We start from the raw sequence: 25,170 nt of genomic DNA, 5'->3' as shown, positions 1-25,170 counted from the left end.
TGAGGAGGTTTTGAAATGAAAAACAGTGACTTCCGGTTTATTAGTATCTTTTGAAAGTTTTTGCCATTTTCCTTTAACTTGGTATTCCTTTAAAACACTATACCGTTCCGAAAATATCCATATTTTAAGGGTTTTCAAGGAATATCAACAAACCGGAAGTCGCCATCTTGGATTTCCAAAATACCTCAAACATCATTTTCCGGAATCTACTCTTTAAACCCGTTCCAAAAATACCCATATTGTAGTAGTTTCCATGGAGTCGGAAATCCCTTTCGATGAATGACAAAACCTCTTTTCACGAAGTAGGTTCGTAAAAAAAGTTTACGTTATTTGGGATTTGGTTCGTAAAAAGAGGTACGTAAAAAGAGGTAACGTATAAAAAGAGTTCGTAAACGGAGGTTTGGGTGTATATGTTTTCACTCAGTCATTGCAAAAACTTAACTTAGTTATGCCGACTTCACGTCAAACCAACTAAAAATGAATAAATCGTTAAAAAAGGGTTAACTGAGAATGTCAAACTTTTCATATTTTAGCCCTCCGTTAATAATTGGTTTTCACAGTGAGCGCATTCTATGTGAAAAAAGGAAAAAATATGTTCCCGTGCGCTTTGGTCTTACATGCAAATAACTTCAGGTCTAGAATTCATTTCCAGGTCCAAAACTTATTTTCAGAATCCGAATCCACAGCCACAAGCCACAATTAGGCTAAAGAGATTTTCAGAATCGAGGTTCTGAGTCCCAGTCCCTGCTCCAGAATCTCAGGCCAGAATTAGTTTTAGTATTCAAGCTCACAATCGCGGTCTAGAATCCAGGTTCAGAACTCAGTTCCAGCGCCCAGACCCAGTATTCAGGTGCATAATTACAAGTCCAAATTCAATTCTAGGTCCAAAATTTATTTTTTTCGGTGTCTGAATGCTGGTTTGAGATTTTGAAGCTGGGTTGTGGTCGGAATTTTAAAAATGAATACTGAATCTGGTCCTGGAATTGAAGTCAGAAACAAAATTCGGAACCTGGATTCTGGAAATAATTTCTGGACCAGAACAAAATTTGAGACTTTAAATAGACTTCTGGAACTGAAGCCTGGACCGGGTTTCTAAACCAGGTCTAGAATCTAGCTCCAGAAATCCGATTCAGATCCAGATTCAGATTTCAGTTCTAGGTCCCAAATTCATTTCCAGAATCCAGTTTCAGAATCTCCATCTAAAAATCAGCTCTAAAATCGTTGACTAGACCCCAAGTCCATAATTTAGCTACAGAATTCAATTTCAGAATTCGAATTCAGACCCCGGTTTAGAATCCCGGTTCAGGCTTCAGTTCCGGAAAACAAATTAAGGTCTCAAATTTTGTTTCGATTAGTTCCAGAATTCAGGTTCAGAATTCTGTGTCAGACTTCAGTTCCAGGAACCAGATTCAGTATTCATTTTCAGAATCCAGCTTTAAAATCCCGGTTCACAACCCAGCTCCAAAACCTCAGTTTTAGTATCCAGGGTCAAAATCCCAGTCTAGGATCCAGGGTCAAACTTTCCTGTGTCTGAATTCAGAATTCTGGTCTAGAATGTAGCTCCTGAATTCCGATCCAGCACCCAAGCTTAGAATCCAGTTTCAGAATTCCAGTTCACAATTCAGCTCCAAAATGACAAACTAGATTCAGAATTTAGTTACAAAATTCAGTTCCAGAACTCGGGGTGTGCATCTAGGTTCATACTTCAGTTCTAGAAGTCAGTTTAAGGTCTCCAATTTTTTTACAGTTATAGAATCCAAATTCAAAGTCCTTCTTATTTCAGGTCCAGAACTTAATTTAAGGTCTCAATTTTGTGCCGGTCCAGAAATCAGAGTTCAGAGTCTTGGTTCAGACTTCAGTTAGAGAATTCAGGTACAAAATTCTGGTCAGATTCACGTTCGAAATTCTGTTCCAGGTCTTATATTCATTTCCAGAATCCTGCTCCAGAATCTCGGACCTGCATTAATTCAGTTCCCGGGTTGGCGGTTCAATGCATAGGGCACTGGTCTTACAAACCAGTTGTCGTATGTTTGAGTCCCGACCTGGAAGGATTCGTAGTGTCAGTAGAACCGTAGCACCAGCCATGCAATGGTTCTGTAGACTCTGAATCGGCTGCGAAGTCTCTTGAAATAGAAGGTCAAATTCCACTACAGGAATGTAATACCAAGGCTTTGGCTTTTATTAATTCAGTGACAGTTTTTAGAATCCAGGTTCAGAATTTCGATTGAGAATCGACTTCCAGATTCTAGATCCATCGCCCAGGTTCAAAATTCATTACCGGAATCCAGATCCAGGTTTAGTATTTGGATTCAAAATCCCTATTGGACATCCAAGTTCAGAATTCAGTTTCAAGTCAAAAATTCATTTACAAAATCCAGATCAAAAATTCCGGCCCAGAATCTAGATTCAGATTTGAGTTTCAAATATCAGTTTAATGTCACAAATTTTGCTGGATCTGGAAGAAAATCTGTTCAGGGTCCTGGTCCCGAATCCAACCTTAGATGCCCGGTCCAGCACTCAGGTCCAGAATTTTGATTTCATTTTTGAAAATCAGTTCAATCTCAATTTTGTCCGGGTCCAGCAATCCGTTCCGGAATCCAGATCCAGTATTCACTTACAAGTTTAAATTCAGTTCCAGATCCAAAATTCATTTCCGGAATCCAGATCCAGTTTTAGTATTAGCTTTCAAAATCTTACCGGGAATCCAGGTTCAGAATTCAGTTCCAAATCAAAAATTCATTCACAGAATCCAGGTTCAAAATCCCGGTTCAGGTCCGGAATCTAGGTCCAGTCCCGGTTCAGGAATCTAGGTCCAGGTCCCGGTTCAGGTCCGGAATCTAGGTCCAGTTCGAGTTTTAAGATTCAAAATTCCGGTCGAGAATCAGCTCCAGATCAAAGATTCATCTCCAGAATCAAGGCTCAAAATCATTGTCCACAATCCAGTTCCAGAATCTCGGACCAGCATCCAGGTCCACAATTCAGTCTCAGTATCCAGGTTTAAACAACAATTTCAGAAGTCAGTTTAAGGTATTAAATTTTGCTCCAGTTCCAGAAATCCAGATTCAGTATGAAGGTGCATAATTCAGTTCCAGGTCCAAAATTCATTTCCCGAATCCACCTCCAGAGATTCGATCCGGCATCCAGGTTCAGAATTCAGGATCGAAATTTAATTCCGGAATCTAGGTCCAGTTCCATTTATAAAGGTCAAAATTCCCAACCAAATTTTAGGTTCCGGCTTTTTCCAGGTAAGAAAATAATTTCCAGATGTTGGTTTGGTATACCAAAACCAATTTTAGCATCAATATATTATTCGATGAAATGACTTTCGGTGAAATGATTCTGACCCTCGACACACACAACACATGATCTACACTCTGAGTCTGTCACCAGAGATGACCATAATGGGTGTTAAAAATAAAGACTGGTCAAACAAGAACGGGCTCAAATCGGTCATATTTTGTGTTGAAAAATCATGATTCCTTTTCATGTTCAATTGATACATAATAAACAAATATTCCCTCAGGCTTCCTTTCCAGCGAATGCCAATTGGCAGGTCAACTCTAACGATTTATTAATTTTTAGTAAAGCCGCCATAACTAAGTTCAGTTTTGCAATGACTGAGCGGAAACATATATTGGAGAAGCCAAATAAATGACAAACTAACAGAAAAGATGATTTATTGGAAAAAGATACGCTCAGAGACAGGACTCGAACCTGCGTTCTTATGCATTCCGTGCATACGTGCTACCATTTCGCCACTCTGAATCTTGTTTTAGTCACTCTAAAACGCCAGTCAGACACAGTAGCACGTACATCGAACATGGTCTACATCCTGGCCGTCACCCGACCGATACCTTACTTCCAAACATCTTCTCTGTCCATCAAACACTAGTCTTCTCGCTTTATACCTATTTCTCCGATCAAGCATTGAGTAGGAGAGTGTATTTATAATCGCTTGTCACCTTCTTTAATGGTGGCTTCTCCAATATATGTTTCCGCTCAGTCATTGCAAAACTGAGGTTAACTCTTCCCATCAAGTTTTGCAGTCTGCTTGATTACTTCTCTCGTCGCAAAACAGCACTTTGCGTTAAAGGGCATCACGTAGACAACAGTTTTTCGAATCTTCTTAATGATCCGCTTGTTGTGAAAATTTATGTCTTGAACATTGTTCACGGCATACTACTCCAAAGCCGTTTTCTGCTATGGCAAGATGCTTAATCCTGTCAAAACAGAACGGAATAATTGTGTTTATGAGGAAAACCAACAGGGAAAAACCCCTGTTGGTTTTCCTCATAAACACAATTATTCCGTTCTGTTTTGACAGGATTAACCATATACTCGTGCATTTAAATTTTCCGTTAAATTAGATCCCAGTTGCGATGTAAACGGTGCTCTTCAAGCTACAAGAACAGATGGCTTGCCACACAGGATATACATTAGCTTGATGTGTTTGACAATCTCTGTCACCTTTCTTTACCAGTTACTGTATGTATCCACGTTTACTATAACATTTTTGACTATTTTATTAATGTGGATAAGTTACAGTGTTCCAAACAAGTGTAAATACGATCGTAAATTCAAAATATCTATTGTGTTAGTTATTTCAAAGTAGATTATGACTAGTTTAAATCAGAACACAGTTGTATTAAACGATAGAATGGAACCCGGAATTTTATGATCTCTACATTAACAAAAAGGAAAAAGATAAAATGTAGAGCGCACCTTTTCAAAAGTAACGCATGAGTTGTTCCTTTCAGGAAAACAAACAAATGCTATTGCAACGAAAAGTTGCTTATCACAATAGTTATTCTTCCTGCCGGGAACAATATGTCACGTCACATGCCGGCATCTATCGGAAGGTTGATGGGATGAGTACAAAGGTTTCTCTGCCAAGTGCCGTCACGTTGATTCTTCCACCTGAAGCATTCCCGTTTTTTCTCGTATCTCGTTTTCACAGTAGGACCGTTTCTTTCTTGTCAGTGTTCCGGAATTCTTGAAGGGTTGATTCACGGAGGCTACCCGTCGAATGTCGGTAAGCGCCAAAATGCCAAACCGAGCGGGGCCGAAAGCGCGTTTCATAACCGAAGGAAGAGTGCTACGGCAGGTGAAAAATATGTATGTTGCTTTTATGATAATTTTGAAGATACAGGTCCTTTGCACGGGTCGCTAGCGTCTCTCGTTGTCAGTCAGAAAGCATAACTTATTATGTATTTTGACATGCATAGCTCTCTCATAGTCTTATAATAAATCTTTTCAGTTGGATTCTTTAGAAGGAAACTCTGAAGGATAATGGAATTTTGTCTAATGAGCGATGGAAAGGTAAAATTTTGGGAAAATATCTGAGCCAGCATATTTTTGTTTATTTTCGCCATTTGGATGAAACTTTGCACATGGCTTCAGTATGAAAAACCATAAGTTTTGAACCGATGGAGAGGTCAATCCGACTCACGACTGATTTTGAAAAAGGGCGTATGTATTTTTGCATATCACGAAAATTGCCTTTTTCAAATCGTTGTAACTCGGAAACCGTTAATTGTACAAAAATGGCGTTCAGGAAAAAGTTGTAGGGAATCGATTGGGCACTCTAAAAAAATACACACTGAAAAAAAATTTGATTTTTTTCTCAATAATTACAAAATAATCCGAATAAGTTAAATAAAAACAATCGGGGTTTTAATTTTTTTTAATTTTTATTTCAAAGCTGTTATTAAAACCTACGGATTGATGGCTATCCCATCCGTGCCTTTTGAAAAATGAAGAGGTTACAGCTGAAACAATTTACAGATATATTCGAAATTTCACGTTCTCGTTGAAAGATAATCATTTAAACAGTAGAATATTATTATACAGGTTAAAGGCAATAAATTTGTTCATGATAGCCTTTCTTTTAAAAGTAGCTGTTCTTGAGATACTTGAATATTTAATTATAACACCATTTTTTTTATATTTCCATGAATTGTCTATTTGCTTGCTATATCTACAAAAAGAAGAAGAAGAAGAAGAAGAAGAGAAATTGTGACATCGTTTTCGTGAAGAACATCAATTTTCGCATCGTTTCCATATCAAGTGTAACAGTTTTGATTCCAAATTTGGCAGTTTTTGTGTAAAGTAATAGCACAAATACCTCTCATATACGGATTCACAATGGAGGCCGCAGTGTTGTGCAACTCTTGTGCTTGCGAAGTAAACATGGAGGAAAGATTCTTTTGCAGTGGTTTTTGTCGCTCTCCTTTTCATCTCAAGTGCACCAAACTTACCGTTGCGGAACGCGATTTGATTGCTAGTAAGAACAACCTATACTGGATGTGCAATGCCTGCTCTAAAGTGATGGCTAACGCTACATTTAGGAATGCAATCTCATCGACTAACACGGTACAGCAGCTAATGAACGATGAACATATCAAAACATTACAAGAGCTGAAGAGGGAGATAGAGAACAATACGGCTAAAATAAACACGATTCTGAATCAATCCAACTCAACTTCGCGCAAAACAGATAACACTAGCGGAGACCAAGTTGTTAGGAAGAAACGAAGATTGGATACCGAGGAAAACAGTTCTAGCTCACACCGTGTATCTGCCGGCACTAAGGAGTTGGCATCTAATGTCACAATTCCTCTTGCTGTTAACCCGTCAGAGAGTGAACAATTTTGGCTGTATTTATCCGGCTTTTCTCCCGAAGCTACTGCTCAGCAAATTAATGATCAAGTGATGCAAAATCTCAATACTGATGAAACTATAAACGTCACAAAGTTAGTTCCGAAAGGCAAAAGTCTCGATGAGTTAACCTTTGTGTCATTTAACGTTGGGATCGGACTACATTTCAAGGATATGGCATTATCAGCTGAGACCTGGCAGAAAGGTATAACGTTCAGGCCTTTCGATTTCGATCGTACAATACAGAGAAGTACTTTTCGTTTCCAACCGAATTCAGACACAGGAGCTAATCAGTAGCCCTTCATCATGCACTTTTTCGCTTCCGTCACAAAATTCCGATTTTAAACCCATCAGCAGTTCGATTTCCGCAGCAGCTTCGTTTTCGCTAACAATTTATTATCAAAATGTAAGAGGTCTTCGTACTAAAACAAACGATCTGTTTTTGGCACTGTCACAATGCGACTACGATATTATAGTTTTAACAGAAACATGGTTAAACGATAACATTCTGAGCAGTGAGCTTACCAACAGTTATTGCTTGTACCGATGCGATCATTTCAGCGAGGCGGCGGAGTGCTGGTAGGAGTGAAAAGAAATGTAAATAATATCTCAATAACAGCAAACAGCCAGCAGCTAGAACAAGTGACCGTTCGAGTTGATTTGAAACTCTTTTCCTTGTTCATTTGTTATCTTCCACCTAATTCGGATGTGGCCCTGTATGATACACACTCGTCTTGTGTTCAAGAGATATTTAAGCAGGGTGCTGAAAATGATGTTGTTGTGGTGATGGGTGACTACAATTTACCTCACTTAAACTGGCATTATGAAGAAGTTACAAGCTCGCTGCTTCCAATTAACGCATCCTCTGAGCATGAAATTGTTTTAGTAGAAAAATTGTTATCGAACGGACTGCGGCAGATCAATGATCTTAAGAACATGAACGGACGATTACTAGATCTTGCTCTAACAAATGACCCTGTGATATTTGATTTACTCGAACCACCCTGGCCACTGATGAAAGTTGACCGTCATCACAATCCTTTTTTGCTTCACCTGAATCTTACTGCAACTTGTATACTAGATGGAATTGAACCAACTTTTGATTACAATCGGGTGAATTATTCTAACATGAATGAGCTGTTTAATGGGGTTGACTGGACCGAAATCGTTCTCGGTGACACAATTGATGACGCTGTCTCATCTTTTTACACCAAACTGTATGAAATTACCCAGAATAACGTACCAATCAAACAACGTTCTCTTCAGAAGAAATTCAAACAGCCCTGGTGGAACGTCGAACTGCAGCGTCTACGAAATCGTTTGCGAAAGGCAAAGAATTGGTACTTCAAAACCAAGTCCACATGGCATAAAGCAGAGTCACGGGAATTAGAATGCCAGTACAACGCTTTGAACGCAACTTGTTTTCGGAATTATGTGCAGCGTATTGAGAGCAACGTGAAAGACAACCCAACTTCTTTTTGGAATTACATCGCCAGCCGTAACAAATCTAAAGGCATTCCTATTAACGCTCGTTACAAAGGAGTTTCAGCCGAAACATCGTTGGGCACGGCGAACCTGTTCTCGTCGTTCTTTCAAAGTGTGCTAAGTAATAACTCACCACCCTTGTCAGAATCGTACTTGAGCGGCTTGCCTAATTATCATCTGGAAATTTCACGCATATTTTTTAGCCAACAAGACATCCTCCGTAAGATGTTTACTATCGATGGTTCGAAAGGAGCAGGGCCTGACGGTTTACCACCTGTTTTCATCAAAAACTGTGCAGCTGCACTCGCATTTCCCGTGCATGGAAAATTGCTGCAATAATTCCAATACACAAGAGTGGCAGCATTCATGACGTAGATAACTATCGATCCATTTCGATTCTTAGTTGCTTACCTAAATTGCTAGAGAGCATGCTACACGATGCTTTATATGAGATTGTGCATCACATCATCGCAGATGAACAGCATGGTTTCGTGAGGAAACGTTCTACTACAACAAATCTGATGTGCTACATTTCTGATTTAATCGATCAAATGGAGCGCAAAAAACAAGTGGACGCAATTTACGTTGACTTATCCAAGGAATTCGACAAAGTTCCTCATCGACTTGCTGTTGAAAAATAAGCAGACTTGGCTTTCCGGAGTGGCTGACACAATGGATTAGGACATACTTGACTGAGCGCAGTGCTTTTGTACGCATTGGTAACATACAATCTTCTTCGTTTGCAACATCATCAGCTGTTCCCCAAGGAAGCCATTTGGGTCCGCTGCTTTTTGTATTGTTTATCAACGACCTCTGCAGAGCTATAAAATCTCCCAAGCTATTGTTCGCGGATGACCTGAAGTTCTTTCGCTGTATAAATTCATTATTGGACTGCAACGCGCTTCAATCCGACATCGATGCACTTGTTGACTGGTGCAAAATCAACGGAATGGAAGTAAACGTACGCAAATGCAACGTAATATCTTTCTCTCGTTTGCGTGGCTCTACTACTTTCGACTACAAAATTTCATCACTAAGCATTGAAAGAGTCGCTCTTATAAAGGATCTTGGTGTATTATTAGACCACAAGCTAAAATTTTCAGAACACGTAGCACTGACCATTGCTAAGGCCTTTTCAATGCTTGGTTTCATTCGTCGAAATACTCAGGCTTTCGAAGATGTATACTGTCTAAGAACATTGTACTGTTCAATTGTTCGCAGCATTTTGGAATATGCTGCTCCAGTCTGGGTACCGTACCACAGCGTACATATTAGCAGAATCGAAAGCGTGCAAAAAAGTTTCATACGTTACGCTCTACGTCTGCTGCCTTGGTCCGATCCCGTTCACCTCCCCTCCTATGAGGATCGCTGTCGACTTATCCATCTTCCAACATTAGAGAGCAGAAGGAAAACCTTGCAACGTCTTCTAATTTTCGACATTGTTGGTAATAATATCGACTGTGCTGAATTACTAAGAAAACTACAATTTCGTGCCCCGTTGAGACGTTTCAGCTGCCTAATCATCGCACACAATATGGACAAAACAACCCTCTTAATGTATGTTGCCGATTGTTTAATGAAGTTTATGACAAATTTGATTTTAATGTGTCTAAAAATGTGTTTAAATTAAGAATTAGCATTTAAGAGACCAAATAAAAAAAAATATAATTATTACATGTACATGAATCATTCTTATCAGCTCTCAAAAAACTTCCTGCAAACGGTGGATAAGATCAAAGTCGACAACTGTTCCAATTTTGTGAGTCCTATTGACATCTCACAGAAATATGAGCATAACACAAATATTGTCTCAAGATGGCATTACTGAGACAAATTATGATGAAACAAGGGCAATCTTTAGTAAACTTAAAAACCTGATGACTCCTAAGAATGTTTAATAATTTTAGTAAAAATTTACCTTTGAATACTTTTTCCAAAACTTAATAAAAATCCAACAGAAGCATCCTTATTTTTCAAAATGAGCGGTGCTGTTATTGATAACAACTAGAAAAACTCTGACGGTTCCTGATTGATTTAAAACTGCTGGCAAGCCCTTAACAATTGTTGGACGACACATGAGGTGTTGGTCAAATTTCCAATGGAATTTTTTTTTTCCGGTCGCTTGCTACCCTGGATGAATAAAGCGGCTAGTTGAAGGTGTATTGCTGTACATTCGTACGCTAGCATCTGTGTTAATACGAAAGCCATGGAGGAATGTCCTGGTGACCTTATTTTTCTTTTTAGCGAGTGAAAGATTATTTTCTGTAGCATTTTCTTCTTGTACTGTCCCATTAGTTCCAGCTTAATACAGTCGGTAACCTCAATAGCTGTAGCGAATGGAACGTGCCACTATTTTACATGTTTACAAACCGTGTCCGTGACAGGTCGGAAGTAAATGGTTTTTCAAAGGCAACTAGTTTTCGATAGCTAGAAGCAAGAGAAAGTAAATACGAGGGCGAAACTTTCCGGTCAAGAAACATCGGAAAATCCTCGGAACCTGATTCTAGAAGTTTTGATAGTTGAAAGGAAAGTGCTACTTAGAAAATGTAAGTAAAGAGAGTGGTAACATCTCATCTGAATGAAAATAATCACTTCTCGCCGATGATAGCGCAAATAGGTGAATGTTTTGTAGCTAATTAGTTACGGTAATTTTGAATTTGTTGCTCAATTCAAAATTTTTGAGTACTCCGCTAAGTTCATATGAAGTCAACGAAGCATCTCTCCTAAATAAGCTTGAAACAAATCGAAACCCAGTGGATAGTTTGTTGCTAATAAGTGGCTAATTAGTTACGATAGTTTTGAACTTGTTGCTCAATTTTTTTAGCACTTCGCTAAGTTTGTATGAAGTTGACGAAGCACTTCTCCTAAATAAGCGTAAAAGCAAATTGAAACCCAGTGAATAGTTTGTGGCTAATAAGTTGCTAATTAGTTACGGTAATTTTGAATTTGTTGCTCTTTTTTATGAATTTATTTTTAGGTATTTCACTAAGTTCGTATGAAGTTGACGAAGCACCTCTCCTAAATAAGCTTGAAAGCATATCGAAACCCAGTTGATAGTTTGTTGCTAATAAGTGGCTAATTAGTTACGATAGTTTTGAACTTGTTGGTCATTTTTTTTAGTACTTTACTAAGTTTATATGAAATAGACGAAGCACCTTTCCTAAATAAGCTTGAAAGCAAATCGAAACCAAGTGGAAAGTTTGTTGCTAATAAATTGCTAATTAGTTACGATAATTTTGAATTTGTTGCTCAATTTTTTTAGCACTTCGCTAAGTTTGTATGAAGTTGACGAAGCACTTCTCCTAAATGAGGCTGAAAGCAAATTGAAACCCAGTGGATAGTTTGTTGCAAATAAGTTGCTAATTAGTTACGGTAATTCTGAATTTGTAACTATTTTTTTATAAATTTTTTCGAGTACTTCGCTAAGTTCGTATGAAGTTGATGAAGCACCTCTTATAAATAAGCTTGAAAGCTCGAAACCTAGTGAATAATTTGTTGCTAAATTTTAATTTTGAATTTGTTGCTAATTTTTTTTGTGTGCTTCGCTATATTCATATGAAGTTAAGAACTAAGTTTTTATTAAGATAATGAAGTAAACCTGAAAACAAATCGAAACATAGTAAATAATCTGTTAATCTGTTAATTAGTTGAGGTAGTTTTGATTCGAATACTTTGAAAAGTTTTAATCAAGCTAACGAAGCACCCCTCAATAAGCTTGAATAGTTTATTGCTAATTAATTACGGAAATTTTTGAATTTGTTTCTATTTTTTTTAATTTTTCGAGTACCTCGCTAAGTTTATATGAAGTTAACTAAGCACCTCTTCTAAATAATCAAATTCAAAATTACTAATTACTAATTAGTAACAAACTATCTATTGGGTTTCGGTTTACTTTCAAGCTTATTTGGGAGCGCTTAACAATAAAATAAAATTACGCAAAAAAAATCAACATTTAAATAATTCCTGCCTAGATGAGAGACTTTTTCATTCAAATTATTTAGTTTTTCGCATTCGATGCAAACGCAGGATGACCTCGTTCATGACGGGCTGAATGATCGTAATAAGCACCTTTTATCAACAACACCAACAAACTAAACTGTCTTTTTCAGGGCATCTAAAATTAAAAAAAAAGTCGAAAAAATATTTCGATTTTCTTCATAGGCATTTTTGAGAGAACACTTCCGATAGGGAAATTATTAAACCGAAACTTGAACTCCGAAGTCAAATTTGTATAAATATTTGTATTTGTATAAAATCGATGGACTCATTTAAATTTGGACGTGATTACGCCTCACTTTATTATGCAGCGCTTTATCAAAATTTATCATATGGGTGAGTGATAAGCTTTTGTTCGTGAATACTAAACGTATCAACATCGTCAGAGATATGATCAGATATTTGCGATAGAATTTTAGTAGCATGAGATAACCACAAATAACTCAAAATTAAAGTTTTCTAAAATGTTTGATGAGCAAGGGTGGTTAAAAATTTGATGCTTCATTCATTCTAGCCTGCGTAGTCGACTCGTTCAGCTCAGACCAGAATCTAGGTCCAGAATCTAATTCTAGAAATCGGTTCTGACATTCAGTTTCAGAATTCAATACCAGATTATTTTTTGATTTCCAGAATCTGGAAGTTTCTCGTCCAGAATCGACTTCAAGAACTCTGGGAAGTAAAATCGAATTTCAGAACATGATTAAAACGCCTACATTTTGGAAACGGAATCTGAAAAATCTGAGATTAGGATCATGGTTCTAGTCCTGGAGTTTGAAATAACATTAACGGAAATAAATTCTGGACTTGGATCTGAATTCTGGAGCTGAAATTGACGTTCAAATTCGACAGAAATTCGTCCGGAATTCAGATTTAGGATTCAGTTTCAGACTTCAGAATTCTGAAACTGAGCTCTTAACCTGGAGTTCAGACCAAAATCCAGGATCAGCATTCAGATCAAAAATTTAGTTGTGATTCTAGAATTCAATTCTAAAATGCATTCTTTGAGCCTTAAAATTTAGTTCCAAAATACAGCTTTGGAATTTGGTTCAAAAATTCAATTCCACAATTCTACAAGTGTAAATGATTTCAGGAACTAGATTTTGGAGATTATTGAACTAGATTCCTGATTTGAATTCCAGAAATGAACTTCTGAGTTGAATTCTGGATCCAAAATTGAAAACTGAACCTTAGACCGGAATTTTGTAACTAAAATTAATCTTCAGACCAGAACCCAAGTCCAAAGTTCAGTGTTAGGATGGAGGTTCAGAATTCAGTACCGAGCCAAATTTGTTTCCAGAGCACAGGCTCAGTGATCAGTTCAACAATCCAAACCCATAATACCGTTCTAGAATTCAGTCCCGAGTTCAAGTTCAAAATTCAGTTCCAGAATCTAGCATTAAAATTGAGTCCAGAATTCAGATTCTTTAACATCAAAATACTGAACCATCAATTTTATTCGAATTCACGTCATTCGGTAATGTCTCTAACACTACCCACCCGCCTTTTTTAGCACATATCCATCACCCTGCAATACTATTACCAGAAACCAGATCCGAAAAAATTACAGGAATATTGTATGAAACCACAATTCCTTTCATTTGAATTTAATAGCGGTCAAACAAACTTCATTACTTCCACACACGGAACAACTCGTGAATGCAATATAAGTGAAATGTTAGTTGTATTTTTGAATATTCGATTGGTTGACATTTGAATTAACTTAACGATTGTTGTTTCTTTCTGAATCTTTTTCAAACATTTTGTAAAAAACGGAAGCAAATTTATTACATTTTGCACCTTGGCGATTTTTCTAAGAAAATCAGCAGATATTTTTTCTTCATTAAATGTAATATGTCTAGAATCATGATTATGTTTGACAATTCAAAATATTTCGATCAGTGGCGTCTCGTAACAAAATTTGCTGGTTGTGCACTGCTTAAGTCCCGGGTTGGCGGTTCAATGCATAGGGCGCTGGTCTTACAAACCAGTTGTCGTATGTTCGAGTCCCGACCTGGAAGGATTCCTAGTGTCATTAGAATCGTAGCACTAGCCATGTAATGGTTCTATACACTTTAAATCGGCTGCGAAGTATGTTGAAACAGAAGGTCAAATTCCGTTACCGGAATGTAATACCAAGGCTTTGCTTTGCTTGCACTGCTTATGTGATATGATATTAGTAGTAACAGTTCTTTGAGGGTGAAAACTAAACATTAAAGAATGAATATTCGCTTGCGTTTTTCAATACAATGAAATAACGGTATACTTTTGGATGGGGATTTTCTATTAAACCTTTTTTCGTATCATCGATACAACAGAAGAATTCGGCGCTCTGCACGCCGGGCAAATCTGTCAAAAAACTTCATCAATAAAACCGCTTTGATGTTACAACTGAGACAGCAATTTGTTTTCATCTGCCATAAGCATAAACCAATGAAGCTTCTGAGAAAACAACAAATCCCAGAGCTAAGCTGGGTATTTTTTTTCTCTTCTGGAATCTGTGCAGTAACTCATGTGCACGTAATAGATACACAGCGACGAGAGATGCTTTAAATTCTAAGTTGGATGTATATTAGATGTGTGTGATTTTGGATTTAGGCGCACAAGGTAAAGTACTCGAGTTCTATAGTAATGTGATATGAAAAGATCGTTTGGCGGTTTGGGGTTCGGACAATCCGACCTGCTTTCATCGATTAAACAGAGAACCTACAAATATATTTGAATGTGGATGGGGATGCTGTTAATTCCTTCAATTTAATTGGTTGTGTAGTGCACGAGATGCACATAAGGACGAGACGCCACTGATTTCGATGATTTGATAGTGTAGTACGTGAAAAAATCCTACAGAAGTACAAGTTTCTGAGATTTTAATAAAACTATAAACTTTCCGGTTCTAATTTTTATCAGGGCATTCCACGAAAACACAATTGAGAATGTTTTGTCGTGAATACGACTTACTTTACTATGGGGCGCCTTTTCAAAATTAGCCATATGGAAGAATGGGCAGAACTTAATCGTGAATATCTCGATTTGTATTAATGGCAGCAACATAATTCTTTCACTATTTCATCAAAAATATGATCAGGAATTTTGGGTAATATTTTGAACAGTGTGAGATAACCACAAACAACTCAAAAATTCTAAATGTTATCTAAAGAACTATTAAGATTACTTCTTTGAAATTCGAAGGTAGAAATCATCAGTTTAGTGAAAATCCAAAATAATTTGATTTGCTTCGTGCACTTTTCGCTGTGCGAAAATCGTTCGAGAAAAATGTTCCGAACTGTGCTAAATATCGTAGAGAATTCCACAATTTGGTCCTTCTAAAAGGCAGAAATGATTTCTGTACTGCCCCTTGATAGTTTCTTTCAATGAAATATGCAAATCCGAAATGAGATAATCGACGTCAAAAATCGTTGAAAATTTTAGTAATGAAAAGGAGGAAATTTTCGCAATTCACACAATCCATCAACTATCAATTCGAATTAGAAAGTGTAAAGAAATCGTGTCAGTTTTATTCGTATTCACGACATCCAGTTATGTCTCTGACATTACACACCCGTACTTTTTTTTCCTGGGACTACGGCCAATAAGACACCGGTCAAAATCCGCATTGAAGAGAAAATCTAAAAGTTTCGGACACTAAAACTTTTGCAATTTCAGAGCTAGAGGAAACGGAAAATAAGTTTTTACTTCCGTCCAGTGCTAAATTACGTATTCTATTAGAAATAGTTCACTTACATTACTCATTAAAAGTGGATGTTGATAGGTTGTTCTTTGGCCGTTATCCCAATAAAACCCGAGATATTATCAATCTATTAACACTCCAAATACCAAGTCTCAAAAAAAGTTGGAACGGTAACTTTGAGCTGTCATAGCTCAGCTGTTTTCAAACGAATCTCAATAAATTTTACACCCTCGAATTTTGTGAAGTTAGTAGATTGATTCCAAAACTTTGTAGCAGACGATTGGTAAAGGAAAACCAATGAAAATTTGATTTTTCCCGTTCCAAGTTTTTTTCAAGCGCCCAATATGCCCTATCTGCTTTCAAATTTTCTTTCCTTTGGCATAAACGTCGCATAGAAAATATTGACTACTTCAACTTTACCGAGTCATAACTTTGTTGTTAATCAACCGATCTTCAAAATTTGTTCACCATTGGAAAGGTACTACTTCCACAAATAAAATGCACTGAAAAAAACTAAAAATAGGGTTGTCTACCCAAAGTTATAATGAAAACTGTAGATAGATGACCTAAGAAAAGATGAGACTTTTTACAATGATCGTAAATATCTCGAAATTCAAAGCGATGACCTATATATTTTTATACATCATTCGATTGCTAGTGATACCAGCTATAATTTTTGCTCAACTACCATTCCTGCACAATCAAAAGAAAACATTAAACAATCGATAAATTTATAAATATATATGACTTTTTCATTTTTTTTTGCACATGTTTGTATATAACTCAAAAATTAAAGCGATGACATGTACATTTTTTTTAATCAAAATATTGAAATCATTACCAGAAACAATGTATTGATGACCAAAATTATATATCCGTTCAAAGAATCTCAAGGAATTTGGTACAAATAGATAGAATTTCTATTATTGGGAAAATTTTGCAAAAAAAAAACAAATCAAAACTTTTAAATTTTATGACATATATTTTTTCATTATTTTAGTTGGAAATTTATTATGAACAAAATTTACAAAAAAATTGAAACTTATATTTCACTGAAAATTTTGGTAAATATACCCAAACTCTAAAAATAATAATGTTTTTTTATTGGACAAAAGATCTAAACAATTTTTATGCACAACCCAAACGGAATTGTTAACTACTAAAATTAAGTTTTTTTGTTTTAGGTTTTCCGTAAAATCTCAGAAAATCGGTAGAAGATCGGAAATTTCAAAATTTCTGATATATATTGCGTTCCAACGTTCCTGCAAATCAAAGTGAAAATATTGGAATCCGTTTTGATTTCATCTGTTTCAAAGAGACGTAGAATTTGTTTCTATTAATAAAATAAATTTTGTGACAACACGAAAATTTTAAATTATTTCAATGGCTTTGTACAAAAAGAAATAGAACGTAAATTTATATGAATTCCATATACTAACCTATGGCCAAAGAAACCAACCACAATTTAAAAAAAATTATTGCTTGATTTTTGTTTTACAAGCAATTAAGAACAAAATCATATATCTTAAATTTTCCGCTATCCTAAACGACATCAATTATAATCGATAGAATATTAGAATTCAAATATCACAAACTTAGAATTATTTCGGAATGTATAGAATTCGAAAATTATTTGAATGTTCTATTAGTAAACAATTCAGAAAAAGTAGAATTCTGAATTTAGCACGAAAAATCATACGAAATTAAGTAAAACTTGTTTTTATCCACCTAGTTGTGGAATGATGTCTTTCTCATATCTCTCTTATTCTCATATAAAAATGTATTCTTCAAACAGTTTTGGTTGATTTTTGAAAAACATGAAAGCTAGTGCATGAACTAGTGTAACCTACAAATTGAAACAGTTCTCAAATCGGTTAGGCCATCTTTCTCAGTGGAGTGAATTCCACTATTTCAGGCACTTATGAAACTGGAATCGCCTCGAATACTGGCTTTGCAGCAGCCTTTGCGATTAGCACCAACCAACCAATCTATTTGCAGCTTACAGTTGTCTTCGTCTCGAAAAACAATCTCTTCGTTTGAATGCTTTTTACTGAATGAAACCCTGCACCTATGTTATCAGAACTAATTGGCTCAAGTTGCATTTTCCCCTAGTTATTTGGAGATTCGTGCCTTGCGTAGCTTCTCATCAACTGCCTGATGGGAAGGGAAGGATAAAAGGAACATGGAAGGGAATTGAGAATTGGGTGAGGTGGGAAAACAGCACAAAACATAAAGAAATAAATCGTCCTGCATCCCCGAAAGGATGCTGAACGATCTGAAGGTGCCAAAATGCACGGTTGATAAAACCTCCAACCACCGAGAGGCGTTAGAGATTTTACAAAAGCGACACCATTCTGCATTCCCCGAAGAATGCAGAACGATTTCTTCCCGAATATTCACTTGAATTAATTAACACTTTAGAAGACAAAAACACCTTATATAGCTAATAAATGACTGATACGAATATTTTTCAATGAAAAAACCCAATGTATGAACATAATTTAAAAAAAATTTGAAAAATGTCTCCTCCGCCTTTTTTTATAAACATGCTCGAAAATATTTTCTGTCAAAAAAAAATGTTCAAAGATACCTATACGAAAAGAGAAAAATATAAATGCTAGAGCAAAAAATCTGATTTTTTGAGGAACTCCCTAAGTTGCTCTTTAAAAGTAGCTGTAACACTAAAACCGTTGCAGATACCACAATGGTGTCTTCAGCAAAGCTACTCGATATAAGTTTATCTACAATTTTGCCGAAGAATGCAGTCCTCTATCTCAATACATCCGGAAAATAAGTTTTGGATCACCTTAATAATAAGAGCCACCCTAATACCATGTACATCGACACATGGCTTATCTTCACTGATCATTTGTTTTGAAGACATCATGGCTCTAAAGTATAAGGTTAAGCCACAAATGTTTTTGTCCCCCTAAATTGTGAATCCTGACCACTGTGCAATGCAATTTAACTCGGAAATTTCAAAATTTCTGATCTTTTACCTATTTTTTGAGATTCTACGGCAAACCTACAACAAAATCAAAATTTTAGTAGTTATCAAATGCGTTTGGGTTGTGCATAAAAATTGTTTAGATCGTTTGTCCAATACAAAAATATTTTAAGAGTTTTAAGTTATTTACTAAAAATTTTAAAATTTTCAGTGAAATCCAAGTTTCAGTTTTTTTTGTAAATTTTGTTCATAATAAATTTTCAACTAGAATAATAAAAAAAAATATATCATAAAATTTAAAAGTTTTGATTTCATGTTGTTTGGCAAAATTTTCCCAAAGACACAAATTCTTTGTATTTGTACCAAATTTCTTGAGATTCTTTGAACGGATATATAATTTTGATCATCAATACATTGTTTCTGGTAATGATTTCAATATTTTGAATCAAAAAAATGTACATGTCATCGCTTTAATTTTTGAGTTATATACAAACATGTGAAAAAAAATGTAAAATTCATATATATATTTATAAATTGATCGATTTCTCAATGTTTTCTTTTGATTGTGTAGGAATGGTAGTTGAGCGAAAATTGTAGCTGGTATCACTAGCAATCGAATGATGTATAAAAATATATAGGTCATCGCTTTGAATTTCGAGATATTTACGATCATTGTAAAAAGTCTCATCTTTTCTTAGGTCATCTATCTACAGTTTTCATTATAACTTTGGGTAGACAACCCTATTTTTAGTTTTTTTCAGTGCATTTTATTTGTGGAAGTATTACCTTTCCAATGGTGAACAAATTTTGAAGATCGGTTGACTAACAACAAAGTTATGACTCGGTAGATTTGAAGTTCTCAATATCCGATTCGCGACGCAGGTGCCGCATGAATGCAGATAGGGCACGTTTTGAGCTCGAAAAAAAACTTGGAACGGGAAAAATCTGATTTTCATTAGTTTTTCCTAAAAGATTGTCAATAATGATATACTTAAAATAATCTACAAACTTCACAAAATTCGAGGGTGAAAAATTTATCGAAATTGGTCAAGTAACAACTGAGCTATGATAGCTCAAAGTTACCGTTCCAACTTTTTTTGAGGCTTGGTGCTTCGCGTAACTTTTTTAGGCTTGGTATTAGGAGTGTTAATGTTTTCATTTATTACGGTATATTGCACCAATGCAGAGTACAATCCAAAAATTTAGATCTAATCAAGCCAGCTAATTGATCAGTCCTAAACTCTCCCTTCAGATTTGAGTTGGTAATCCGATATAGTCTCATGTCATGACTGCGATAGCTAAAGACTGTCCCAGAAAGTATGGACGCAACCAAAAACCGCTGCCATTTCGCAATGGTTCAGAATCTGTCAATTTTTATGGCTGCGTCCTTTTGTTTACACTCTTCTCTAACCACTTATGCAGTTGCTTATTCGTTTTCATTAGTTTGTTTCGAAATGCGTGGACTTTCAACAGAACAACGTCGAAAAATTGTGTACAAATGGTGCACAGAACGGGGACTGTCACTGAGAAAGATAGCAAACATGGAAGGAGTAAGTGAAAAAGCCGTGCGAAATGCAATCAGGAAGTTCGGTGACGATAACGCTTTGAGGATAACCCGAAAACGGGTCGATAAAAGGTCTTGCTAACCCTCAGTTGGATAAACGTATACTGAAGGTGTTCGAGCAAAAGAAGGAGGTTTCAGTTCGGGATGTTGCCAAACAAGTGGGCACTTCGAAGTCAAATGTTCTTCGTGCTAAAGAACGTTTGAATCTTCGAACCTATAAGAAGCAGAAACAACCAACGTAGTCCGAAACAAGAAGCATCGATCAGTCGAGGGTTCGAAAGCTGTACAATACGATTCTTGCTGGAAATTTGAACTGCATAAAAATGGACGACGAAACCTACGTGAAACTCGATTACAAATCCTTGCTGGGACCACAATATTATACGGTGCGAGAAGGGCAAGTGTTAAACCAGTCCGAGATATCAATTGAAGTCGAAAAATTTGGTAAGCAAGCTATGGTCTGCCAAGCAATTTGTAGCTGCGGTAAGATTTCGAAACCCTTCATCACCACTGCTTCAATGAACAGCGAAATATACATCAAGGAATGTTTACAAAAACGACTTCTTCTCAGGATTCGAAGCCTGGCCTGGCTAGATCTTGCTTCTTGCCACTACTCGAAATCACCGGTAGAATGGTATACTACCAAAAATGTCACTTTCGTCCCAAAAGACATGAATCCACCAAATTGCCCACAAATTCGACCAATTGAGGAATTTTGGGCATTAACGAAGGCACCTCTTAGGAAACATGTCTCGGCAGCCGAAACCATTCAACAGTTAGAAAAAGATTGGAAAAAAAGTGTCAAAGCTTGTCGCCAAGAAGTCTGTACGGAATTTAATGAGGAACGTTCGCAAGAAGGTGCGCCAGCTAGTCTACAATGACAAAGTAGCAAATGTTGAGAATAATATTCTTTTGTTGTAGTCTAATATTATCAGTATATCGAATAAAATTTGAATATCTAACTTTTGTGAATTATTTACAGCGAAATCAAAGTGCGTCCATACTTTTTGGGACAGTCTTTAGCCTAATAATGGGACTGCCATTTTGAACATAGCTAACAACGTACCATCTTTGTTTTCTATATATAGATGCAAATTAGAAATTCAAAGTACCTACATGAAAAAAGGGTTAGTTTTTGAACAGTCACGTTCAGTTAATCTTGCTTCGGTTAGTAACATTTTTGTACCCGTTGGTTGAAAATATTGTTTTACTCATTGATTTTTATTGTGATAAATCCATGTACTATCAATTTGTTTTTATGCGGAGGATACTTAGAGCATGATTTCGAAAAATTCGCAAAAACAACATAACTTTGGAAATTCGTATGAAATAAAACAAAGCTCAGGAAAACATACTTTTTGTTACCAGATGTCTTAATAAATTCATGGAACATCAAGAAATTGAAAAATTTCTACTTTGGGACAAATTGAAAGATTTCCGAAATCTTTTATTTTTTAATGCCTAATGTTTTAGAAATGCAAGAAGCGTTGAAATCTGGTGTAATTTTGAATTATATTGAAAAATATCGACAGCAAATTTTGAGATTTTCTAGATTGATTTTTTTTTGCTGGCCTAGACAGAGAAATTAAAAAAAAAAAATCAAACATTTCTAGTTCTACAACCGACACAAAAAAATTCAACACCAGATCTCAAGGATGCGCGTAACACAAAACAAGATAACCACATAACTTTCAATATGTTTCATTTTTGACTCATCAGTGCACTGCATTGATTTTCGATGCGAAACAAAAAAGTGTTCTGCAAATAGCAGAAACTTTACGTCTGCTTAGCGGTTCAAATTGAACTTTCAAGTTTTGCATTAAGCACTGCTATGCAATTATGAGTCAAAGGCGAAACGTTAACATATTGAAAACGGTTATGTGCCCAAGCACAAAATTTGGCTAAACCCTGAAAACTTTAACTTTGAAAATTTGTAATAAAAAACCGCATAACTTTGAAAAGCACAAAACGCATAACTTCGAAATTTCGCATTGAAAAATCGTAAATAAAAATCACATAAAAGAAGACCTAAGTGTACAAAATGAAATTATAATGAATAGCAAGCATTGTATTGTTTGGTCTTACTCAATCTAAGACGTTGTGCTAGTTAACGGGCTGTTCCTAACAGAGAGAATGCCTTCGAAGGATTTATAGTAATATACCAGATGGAATGCATTGCCCGGGTTGGCCATGCACATCAAAGGCTCAGTTAAATCGTCTGGAATTTGATTCGGAATACAGCATGCTTTTCAAATGAATTCCCAAACAGATGAAACAACCGATTCCGAACTGATCCATCGGAATCCATTTGAAGATACTGAAGATTCCAAACGATTTAACAGGGCATAGGAGGTACGCTAGAGTATTGATGTGCACTGCTAGGCAAAATAAAGTGCCCACTACATCCATTTATTTGATTCAAACTTTATCTGATCTATTTGACTAAAATCAAGGAAAACACACTGTAGTCATCTCTGATACCTATTGCTTAAAAAAAATAAGTTCAATTCTCGTCTTTTTTATGTTTCGTCTTCGACTCATCAGTGCATTAGCAGTTTGTGTTGAATCCTGAATTTCAAGTATAATTTTACTTACATTCATACATTTTTAAACAGTTACACAAAAAAAAAAACAATTCAAAACTTCTCAGGATTCGGAAAAAATTGCATAGACACGGTGACAACCTAATCGCTTGCTTCGTCCTACCTTTCACTTGCTGCTTGCTGAGAACTTGATTCGTTTTCTTCTGTTTTTTATGAAATACTTCACACTTACACGCGACAATTCCACCGATTTAGCGCAGCAAAAACAGAAATCGCACTGCACGCAAATCCTCACAAACGTCCGTCCGCTTGGGAGAGCAGGTTGCGTACGATAATATTCTTGTACACGCTGAAATTCCTTCGTATGAGGGGAACCCCTGGCAAACACTTCTTATCTTCTCGGACCAGTCGGTAGTATGTCGGCTAGTTTACAAACATAACACACACACACACGGTAATGGGACGATAATATGGCACAGGTTGGATAAATGCCTACATTCACAAACTGGCGTTTTGGGCTCCATTCACACAACCACCACCCAAGATATTTACACGCGCTCATATAACCGTAGAGCTCATTTCGAGAGAGAGAAAGAGAGAGAAAAGCCTACTATTTGTGTACCAATATGTGTGGTGTGGCTCTTTGACTGGAGCAGGATTTTCGTTTCACATCACTTGACTTTTTCGCTTCTTTTTTACACTACTTTTTTTTTACACAATTCTTTCCATGCTAAGAAAATTTCCACTCCCCTGACCGTTCACTTAGATCCTTACAAGTGCTGAAAAGTGGGCATCTAAAATGCTACACTGGTTCCCTCTGAAAATTGGTTAGAATTACACCGCAGGCTGAGTACAATTTCATAAATCTGGTTGTCAGTGTGTCACTCGAGAAAAGCCTCCATAAATGTTTCCTGTCACTGCAGGAAAAATCAGTGGAGCCTCTTCTTGTTGTGAGATTTCATTGACTGACAGTCGAAGCAAAACTCAACATCAGCTATAGCTACCTTTTGATCAAAAAGCTTCCTGGAAATACACGCACAGCGACCAATAAATTTTGTAGTTTGCAAAGTCTGTAGGTTTTTCCAGAAGTAGCAGTTTTTCTTTCGGGTTTTCCTGTAATACTGCACACACAGTGATGAAAAAACACAACCCAACAAACAGGCTAATCCGCCATGTAACACCGGAGCGTAAGAAGACCCAACCGAACACCGCGGAAGTACAAACTCTTCTGCCGCGAGATAGAGAGCTGTGTCCAGTCGAGGCTTCAGAGCTTCAGAGAGGTCTATGTAGAGAGATAGAGAGAGTCGCGTGTTGTTGCATAAAATTTATCCTCCAAACCGTACCAAGGCGTGGGTTGAGCTTAGTTCGTTGGTATAAAAACCTAGCATCTTCTGACTGCATTAATAACTTTTACGTTTCGTCTTTAAAAGATTAGTGCATAGCAGTTCATGTTGAGTTACCAAGCCACTCACCTGTTCTACACAAACCAATTACTTGTAATCAAACTTTTAGAGAACTAATTATTACAATATTGATTATTTTATCGTGTCATTATAGATCGTTCACCGGGAACTTGAATAATTTTGCAGTCTGGAGGCGGGCATAAACTCGAGATTACATGCAGGCCCTTATTACGGGTATCACTACTCCGTGAAAACCGAGTGAAATGATTGTTACCTTTATTATCGGTATCATTTCACGGTGAAAAACAAGTGAGGTGAATGTAGTTTTTTAACACGGATGTCGCTTCAGAGAAAAAAGTAATTACTTAGATGAGCTTGTTGTTATTACGAATATCACTTCACCAAAATTTTGTTGGAAAAATGATTTTTATCACTAGAGGGATAATTTCACTGTGCGTGATACTGGTAATATGTAAAATCAAGTGAAGTGACATGTGAGTTAAGTGAATGTGAAAGTGGAAGTGAGAACGGCAATAAGGGCCACAATGTCCCATATGATCCATTGGAAAATGTTTGGTCAGTAATCATGAAGAAATAGGCGTTGTAATAGTATAATTTTATTAACCCTTCGTTAATAAGCGTCGACAAGTTCTAATAAAATGACCTAGAAACAATACAAATTAGAAAGGTACAAGGGTCAACTCATTTTCTTTTGTCGTGAATACGACTTACTTCACTATGGGGTGCCTTTTCAAAAAAATATGATCACAATTTCATGATAAAATTTTCAGTTGTGTGGCATAATCTCAAATAGTTCAAAATTAAACTTTTCTTAAATGTTTGGTATATACAAGTATCCAACAGGATAATTCATAAGGCGCATTTGCCTT

The 25,170-nt window shown here is 36.3% G+C and overlaps 1 protein-coding gene across 9 annotated transcripts in view; it reads right to left on the bottom strand.

Moving 5' to 3' along the window:
* LOC131432466 (dystrobrevin beta) overlaps window positions 1-24,095 on the bottom strand; it is a 121,476-nt gene extending 97,381 nt beyond the window's left edge. For 7 of the 9 annotated variants that reach the window (XR_009229866.1, XR_009229868.1, XR_009229867.1 and 4 more), the window contains exon 1: window positions 23,882-24,095. The gene's annotated coding sequence lies outside the window, so the exon portion shown is untranslated. Of the gene's footprint in view, window positions 1-23,040; window positions 23,695-23,881 lie in introns of all 9 variants that reach the window. The other 2 variants (XM_058598760.1, XM_058598761.1) reach the window with 2 other exon arrangements.
* Between the last annotated feature and the right edge of the window lie 1,075 nt (window positions 24,096-25,170).

Source organism: Malaya genurostris, chromosome 2, assembly GCF_030247185.1.
Source record: "Malaya genurostris strain Urasoe2022 chromosome 2, Malgen_1.1, whole genome shotgun sequence".
Classification (NCBI taxonomy): domain Eukaryota; kingdom Metazoa; phylum Arthropoda; class Insecta; order Diptera; family Culicidae; genus Malaya; species Malaya genurostris.
This window is presented reverse-complemented; position numbering and strand designations above follow the sequence as displayed.